This window comes from Cupressus sempervirens, chromosome 5, assembly GCF_028749045.1.
Source record: "Cupressus sempervirens isolate cs-2001-9-10 chromosome 5, ASM2874904v1, whole genome shotgun sequence".
In the NCBI taxonomy this organism is placed as follows: Eukaryota; Viridiplantae; Streptophyta; class Pinopsida; order Cupressales; family Cupressaceae; genus Cupressus; species Cupressus sempervirens.
In genome coordinates this window covers 579454205-579462821 of record NC_143122.1, presented here as the reverse complement: position 1 = coordinate 579462821, position 8617 = coordinate 579454205, and the positions used below count along the sequence as shown (strand labels likewise).

The 8617-nt window shown below is 36.0% G+C and overlaps 1 non-coding gene across 1 annotated transcript; it reads right to left on the bottom strand.

Moving 5' to 3' along the window:
* Nucleotides 1–3244: 3244 nt before the first annotated feature.
* LOC149557259 (U5 spliceosomal RNA) lies at nucleotides 3245–3364 on the bottom strand. Its single transcript, XR_016352492.1, has one exon. It is a non-coding gene; the product is annotated as a U5 spliceosomal RNA (small nuclear RNA).
* Between the last annotated feature and the right edge of the window lie 5253 nt (nucleotides 3365–8617).

Below are 8617 nucleotides of genomic sequence, written 5' to 3'. Positions count from 1 at the left end.
TGTTGATAGTGACTCTGTCTTTTGTAGCAACCTTTACTTTATGAGAAGGACTTGACTCACATCAAAAAATCATTCTCATTAACACCCTTCTCTTCCAAACATTTTTGATATGGGAAGCAACCTCATTTTGTAGTTGAATCACATCATCCATGCTTGTCTAGTTTGCACGTGCTGGTGAAAAGGAAGATTTATTCTTGGCTTTACACAATGCCAAATTATTGTGGGCAACACTCTTCTCATTTATTTTAATCCATTACAACAAATAATTTGTTTGAATTTAAAATATGATCATTTCGATGATATTCCGATTCTAGAAATGTGCAACCAAATGGGCAAAATGTCTTTTAGCATACTGAATTCTTGATGAACCAAACAATCCCAAATTAAATTCCCAAAGTCGTTATTTGGATTTCAAGTTCAAGAATCCCAAATCAAGGGTTTGGGATGCCAATTCTCGAATCATATTCCAGCAACTAAATGGGCCCTTAGGAAAGTGGTGAGGAAAATTTTGCTCATTTGTGGCCGAACATAATTAGACCGAACATTTCAAGTACATTTTCCTCTTTAAGAATGGTTCGAATTTCTCCATATTTTATCTCATTTTACATTTAATTAATGTGTAAAGACCTTTTTGAAATATCAAAAACATATGAAAACAAAGTAGTAAAATAAAAAAATAAAACTAATAAAATATCAAGTTATAATGAGATATTTACATTGGATAATTATTATTTCTTAATTATTATAATTTTTTAGAATTTAAATTGAAGTAAATATAAAATATTTTTGTTACTTATTTTTCTGTAAGTGTAAAATATTATTAAATAATTCAAATATATCACTTAAAAATTAAATATAATACATATTTTAAATTTTTATAAAATATTTTAAGGAAAGCATCATTTTTTATACATTTCATATAACTTTTTTTAAAAAATATTTAGAGCAATATCTATATGTATGTAATAATAATTGAAACATGTTTTATTGTACTTTTTTTTATTATAAAATTATTTTTTGTATTTTTGTAAAACCTAACATGATTGAAATCTATGAATATAATTACCAACTTTTGGATATCTTTATTTTTGTGGCTTCAAACTAAAGCATTTCAACTTCATTGTATAGCATCATGAATCTTATTTAGTATCTTTTTAATTAAGAGCCTTAGACTAAAGAGTTTTCTATTCCACCAAAATTATTTAGGGATAGATCCCAATTCCATATATCAACAATATTGATACTTTCTAGTCATGAACTCTTCTCACAATACTCACTATATAAGATAAAGCTATATGCATTTCATGTTTTCATCTCTTCTCCAAAATATTAGTCAATCCAACACTTACTAGTTGTCTTCTATTTGATTTTATTCCTACATATTTGACTTGGTAAATTTATAGAATTGTCTTGCTTCCCTCATTACCCTTTCTTATCTACACAATATCTTTTAACCAAAGAGTAAAATCTATCCTCTACTTTTCACAAGAGGTAGAGACTTTAGATGAACGTGGCTATGCTCCCTACAAACTGAAAACGTCGTGGATTTTTCGCAGCATTTGATCTTTATGATCTGCATTGTTTGTAGTTGAAAATAACAACAACAAAATAGAAAAAAACATTGTCGCGAAAAAAAATAAGTTTGACTTTGTTTTGTCGTCCATTTTGTCCGGAGATTAGCCTGTCCTCAGACTTTAGGTCAATTAGAATTCGTATTTGATATGAAAAAAAAATAGTCACTAATAATTTTCAGGAAGGTCGCCATACAATTTTATAGCTTAGACAGACGTTTGACCAAAGGCGATGGTGAATAGATAAGATTGATATTCATTTGCTTCTACCCACACACAAACATGCATTTAATTGCATTTTCGAAAACCAATTAAAGTCACCACGTCTCCTGTTGGCATTGGAAGCCGAAGAGTGCTTAAACAACACACTAAGCTTCATTCTGAGAGTGGTCGTTGTTTGTTTGTTAGACCTCCATAAAAGACGTGGAAGAATTTTTCATACAAGCCCAATGGGCCTATATTTTCTGATCTTTCCTCCCATAACCCAGTCTGCCCAAATTTCTCCTCAGTAGTTCAGATTGAGTCTTCTTAAATTTATAATAGAGAAACCAACAAATCCCACTCATACATCAATGGTAGATAATTTAGATTAATCTACAACACAGGATTGCACAATAAACTTGTCATTCATTATGTATGGTAAGAACCAAAGTTTATTGGATTCACAAAGTTTTTGACCACTACAGATTACACAAAGCACAGGTGTACCCTGCAGGCATTTGCATTGCTATTTCTACAAGCAAGGAACAAAACTTCTTACCGTAAAAGTTGCTTGAAATTTCATTGAACGCATTTGAAGATTCCGGCTTCGAATCATCTCTTAAGAAGAGAGTTACCAGCGAATGTCGGCTTCAACATTGTGGGCTTCAGCATGCGAAGGTGTAAATTTCCAGCTAAATCCAACCAACTCACACACAGAAATCCTCTGTAACCCCACCGATACAAAGGAATCTAGGTAAAAGGATGATTTTTTCCAATATTTAAATCTCGGACAGCAACAATGGCGGTTGGCAGGGACGGATTCTTCTCTGAGACTACCTTTTTATAACTTATTAAGAGTCATTTTACATTTTTCTTATACTGATTATGTTGACATACTCAAATCAGACTGGCAGAATTCACCAAAGAGATGTGGCGGTAGAGTGTAAAATGGAACTGTTTGACGAAATGCCTTAAAATATGTCATCTCATGGAAGTGACGAATTACAATGCATGCAGTATTTCTTAAGGAAGTTTTCGAATCCTTCAAGTAAATGCACTAATATGTGTATCCAACATTCGCGTGTTATGCCCAATTAAGAGCTCTAGAACGAGCAATGGACCTTCATCGAAGCACAAGGAGTTAAAAGATTTTTGGTCCAATTTTATTATTGGTTTGAATCACAGATTGGGCGCAAACTATTTGTCGGAATGCCTCATAAGAAACCCCTTAGCGTGGAGATTGCAGGATGTATACAAACTCAATTAGTTGAAAATGTTTATCGTAGGTACTCAAATGCAGTCACTTAAATCTCCGTTTTCTATGTGGTGTGTACAAGGTCTAGAAATCTCAAGACAGGATCCCCCATTGGTAATCCTGCTTAATCGACTAATTACGTACTTTAAACAATCACTCACTTACGCTATACGCTTTAACATTTCATTATATGTTTAAACTTTGCTTTGTTATGTGGGCCTCCTCTGAGAAAGAGGTAAGCCTCTAAAAATTGGCGTATGTCGCTGTGAGTGGCGAAGACACGGTATTCTTTAGTAAAAGGCGAAAGAATAGTTCGCTCTGTCTTCACCACGCGGCTCCGTGATTATACTCTACTCCATCCGACCCTATTAATACCGTCTCTCATCCCACTATATTTATTAACACACTAATGTGGGACTAAAGCTCTCTCCATTAAACAGCTCTCCTCCGCACACTGCAAATGGCATTTTTCCACACCTACGCGGAATGCAGACAAGCGGAAGACAACAGACATTCCACATCAGAAATGTGAGCCCTCTTCTGAGTTTCCTCTATTTGCTTACACAACGGCTGCCTCCATTTGTTCTAGTGAATCCAGTTGCTCTGGAACTGAATGACTCAGTTGAGAGAAACTTGCACGTTCGATCTTTGGTCACTGGATTCGGACTTGTATGATCAAAGCAGTTTATCATGACAATAGTATATCAGCAGTGTAACAAGCGAGAGAGGTGTAAGATTGTTGGAATATTAATTGTAGTTGGTCGTTTCTCCCTGGAGCTCAATGCCACCTACCACCCCTGACGGATTGCAGAACAGTCATAAACATGAATGGGGTAGGTGAAATTTTTGAAAAAAAAGGGGGAAAAATATGACAAAAGGTATGTTTGATTCATTCATTCAGGGTGTGTGCATTCAGCAGAACAGAGAAGACACAAAGAGCAGAGTGTTCATCGTTTAAGCACATCAGAGAGAAGCGGCAGAAAAAGTAATCAGCAGATCCAGTTTGTTGTAGGGACAGAGGAAGTTTATTTCGTGACTGCAGTTGCGCGTGCTTCTTTGTGTCATCCTGTAAGTTCATAGTTTGTTGTTTGATTTGACCTGTTGAAGCAGTGATTGCTCCAGGCATTGTAGTATGCAGCCATTAGAGCTATAAGTTTGAAGTTTTACCAATTTTAGGGTTATTTTAGAATTTTTTGGTAGAAGCCATATGCTTCTAGATTTTGTAATAGTTTATTTCAAAGTTGAGTAGAAAGCAAGTAAACATACTTGAATCCATTGTTCTTCTTCTTCTATTCCTTGCATTTGAAAAGTTTATTTGAAAGCTTCAAGTTCTGGCTCTCTAGTTTTAATGGTGAAAGTTATTCACGTTATAAGTCTTCACTCGTTAAGTCTTGTTAAAAGTTTTATCTCTGTAGTGTCTACCGAGTTCACTTGGTATCTTCATCTACCGAGCACCACCCTACTGTGGCTACCGAGTTCACTCGGCATCCACACTATCGAGCTCACTCGGCATCCTTTGGCTACCGACTTGTTTGTTCTTCATTTACCGAGCTCACTCGGTAAACTCTCCTGCCACTCGGTTTCTTAGTGTTTACCAAGCAAAACTGTCACTTGGCAATTGTGAGTATCGAGCAAATTTTTAAGGTTTAGGGTTGTGAATGATTTTGATTTATATTTCTCACAAAGACTACCATTAAACTAGTTCAACTTTTTTAGTTTTGAAATTTTAATTTTAATTCTAAATTCAAGTCTTCAATACTCTTAACTTATAAATATTGTCGTCTCATGTAGGTCATCAATGTTACAAGACTAGGATTTTGTATCACTTTTTGGTTAAATTTGTATTTTGTAGTTAAAGAATCGCCTCCTCATCAATCTATTTAATTTCTTCATGAGTAACATTCTATTGGAAGTAGACAAAAGTGTTTTTAATAATGATGAAAATGGCAATTAGGAGTATTTATGAGATGTATAGGAATGGGGGTTTGCAAATTATGATTATTGCTCACTTGTTACCACACAGATTGTGGGTATTCTTGCAAAAGAGAAAAGCACACCAAGCTTTTGAAATTGAGAACTATAGTTTGCTTGAGCTCGCTGGTAAGGAGCGTAATTTATGCATATTGAGGAATATGGGAGGTAAAAGGAAGAGGTGTGACCCAGGAAGTTGCAAGGAATGGAAGCCGAAAATTTGGGACATTTTAGAACAGGGCAGGTTTACGGATTTCATGGAGAAACTCAAGGGAAGCAACCCAACTATCACCAAGCAGTTCATCAAAACTTGGAAGAACGGTAGCATTTTGGTGGGTAATCAGAGGATGGAAGTCACAGAGGATATTATTGCTGAAGCCACAGGCCTGGAAGTGGACGATATTAATTTCTACAGAGACAGAAAAATTTCTAACAAAGTTGTGGACGAGTTTGCAAAGACGACCAAGGAGAGAAACAGGTTGGTCAAAATTGGAAACTCTTACTTCATCCCGCATTGTATTTCTAGACCTTGGAGATTTGTTATGTTTGTGGTTATTGAGTTTTTAACCCTTTATGGACGTTTTACTAAGATTTATGGACACCACTTCATGCTGATTAATCATTTTAGGCATAGGGTTAGAATAAATTTCCCTTTCTACCTAAGACAGTCTCTGGATACTACCATATTGGCCCTTCAGAATGACCCCGATGGAGATCATGCTTGTCATGAGGGTTTGATGGTGTTGATTATGAATCTGCTTAAATCTAAAAAAGTGGATAGACCTCGTATCAACAAAAAGATTTTGGAGTGTGATACTGAGGGGACTGACTGAGATGAAGCCTATGAGGATGAAACTGAGGATGAAGAGGCTGAGCTAGTGGCTAAAAAGAGGAAGAATCTCTCCCCAGGGAGCTCAACATCTAAGAAAAGGAAAAGAAGTGAGGTGTATTATGGGACAGATGCTAGGGATGATGAGGAGTCTCAAGAGGAAAAAAGGAAGAAAACTAATGGCGAGACTGGTAGATTTTTTACTAGATATAGCTCGAAGAAGGATGAGAAATGTTTGAACATCCCCTCGGTTAATGATCTTCTCATCCAGAAAAAGGAGGACCTGAAAGGTAAGAAGAGTGTTATTCGTGGGAAGACTGAGGATAACAACAGTGAGGATGCTGACCCTGGGAAGGATAATCTGGACATTGGTGAGGAAAATCTGAACTATATGTAATGACCCGTACCAATAGGCCACTAAACAAACTCTAAATTTAACACATTGCTAAAATATATTGCTGAAATAAAAGAAATAATAGTGCCAATGTATTCATTCAATGAAAACCAAATGTTTTTACAAATGATATGGCAAATTTCAGCACCAAAACATTATGACATAGCACATTACAGAGAAACCCTAACTGGCTGTATACAATTGAGAACTTGTTGCAACTACAGATTGAAAAGAAGAACCTGGATTGATCAAATACTGGAGACTGATTGTTGAAGATGATAGGGTGAAAGTGCAACTCCAACTGAAACTCCAAATCAACAATTAAGCACAAATGAAAGGACTGAAATATCCTTTCCACAGCTGCAATAATTCAGGTGATCTCTCACACCCTCAAAATTGCGTACCAATTGAGAGTTTTTTTTTCTCAATGGCCAATTGTGACTATTTGCAGAAACCCTAGGCTCCACAACGCACATAAGAAAAAATCAATAGTAAGTCTCGATAATAGGCAATGAGTCCTCAATGCCTATTTATTCTTTTTTCTTTGATAGGTCGGCCTCCCTTTTTAATTTTTCTCCGCTTCTTCCAGCAACCTCTAGAAGCTTTTTTTTAAATTAATTTATAAAGTTACATTGTAATATATATATATATATATATATATATATATATATATATATATATATATATATATATATATATATATATATATATATATATATATATATATATATATATATATATATATATATATTTAATTGATAACTTTATAATTCATTCCTCCAAAAAAATGGGACATTACAGGTCCGCCCCTCCTAAAATTGCTTGGCCTCAAGCAATCTTAATGCTGGATGCTGCAAAATCACTTCTCCCTCCCAAGTAGCATCTTCAACAGGTAAATCTTTCCACTTAACTAGATACTCTCTGATTACTCTCCTATGAAGTTGCTTCTCTCTACTATCCAGAATGAATTCTAGCACTAAGATCAATTTCCCTTCATCATCCAAGGGAGGTAATACTGCAGAAGGCATCACATTATGACCCAACACCTTTTTGAGGCGTGATACACGAAACACATTGTGCACTCGACTATCTGTGGGAAGCTCCAACTCATAAGCCACCTCACCAACTCATTTGATGATCCTGAATGGTCCATAATAGTGTGGCTTGAGTTTCTCTGTACCACTCTTCTTGAGAGTGGACTGCTTATATGGATGCAACATGAGGTAAACCATATCATTTACCTCAAAACTATGCTCAGTCCTCTTCTTGTCTGCATACTATTTTTGCTGGTTCTGAGCTCTAGTAATGTTGTTTTTGAGAGTAGCAACTATATCCTTACTTTCCTATAATAGTTCACCTGCACGGGGTACTCGACTGTCTCCCAACAACAAATCTAAGAAACTAGGTGCCTCATAACCGTAAAGTGCCATGAAGGGTGTCATTTGTATAGTCATATGATATGTAGTATTGTAACAATACTCACAGAGATATATCCATCTGACCCAAGTTCCCTATTGATCTGCCACATAATTTCTCAAATACCCTTCCACCCATTTGTTTACAATCTCTCTTTGACCATCAGTCTGTGGGTGATAACTAGTACTAGGTGTAAGCTCAGTGCCACACAACCGAAATATCTCCTGCCAAAAGTGACTCATGAAGCGGCTGTCCCTCTCACTCACAATGCTCCGAGGAAAACCGTGTAATCTAAAAATCTCCCTGAAGAAAACCTCTACCACCTGAGTTGCTGAGTATGTAGTAGTGATAGGGAAGAAGTGAGCATATTTTGTCAACCTATCCACGACCACATAGATACAATCACGCCCCTGGGCCCTAGGCAAGCCCGTAATAAAATTCATAGAGATGCACTCCCACTTCCTGTCAGGAATAGGAAGTGGCTGTAGGAGCCCTATTGGATAAGTGTGTGATTCGAGGGGATATTTTCATCAAAATTGAAGTATCTCCAAAACTCCAACAATCAGCATCAGATTAAACTCCTTGAAATTTTGGACCCAACACAATTTGAACGGGCAAAAAAGGAATCCGTACACAAAAGTTATGGTCAGTCAAAGGTTGGTCAAACCGAGAATGGAGGTCATCAAAAAGGTGAAAAATAATCATCTCCAAAGTGGTCAACAATGGATTTCAAAACAAAGAGCTCGTTGAGAGCTTTCCGACGATGTTTGTTTCATTAAAAAAAGAGCTCGTACGTGGAACTTATGACATTTTAAAATTCGGAGTAAGAGATGAATATGGATTATGTCATCATGACGTCAGCAGAGTGAAAAAAAGATTTTAAAAAAAATAGTTCATGGTCGGATTTGAACTCATGACCATTTACCTCCAAAACACATACTTCAACCGCTACACCAAGCACAACTTTTGAAACAAATAGG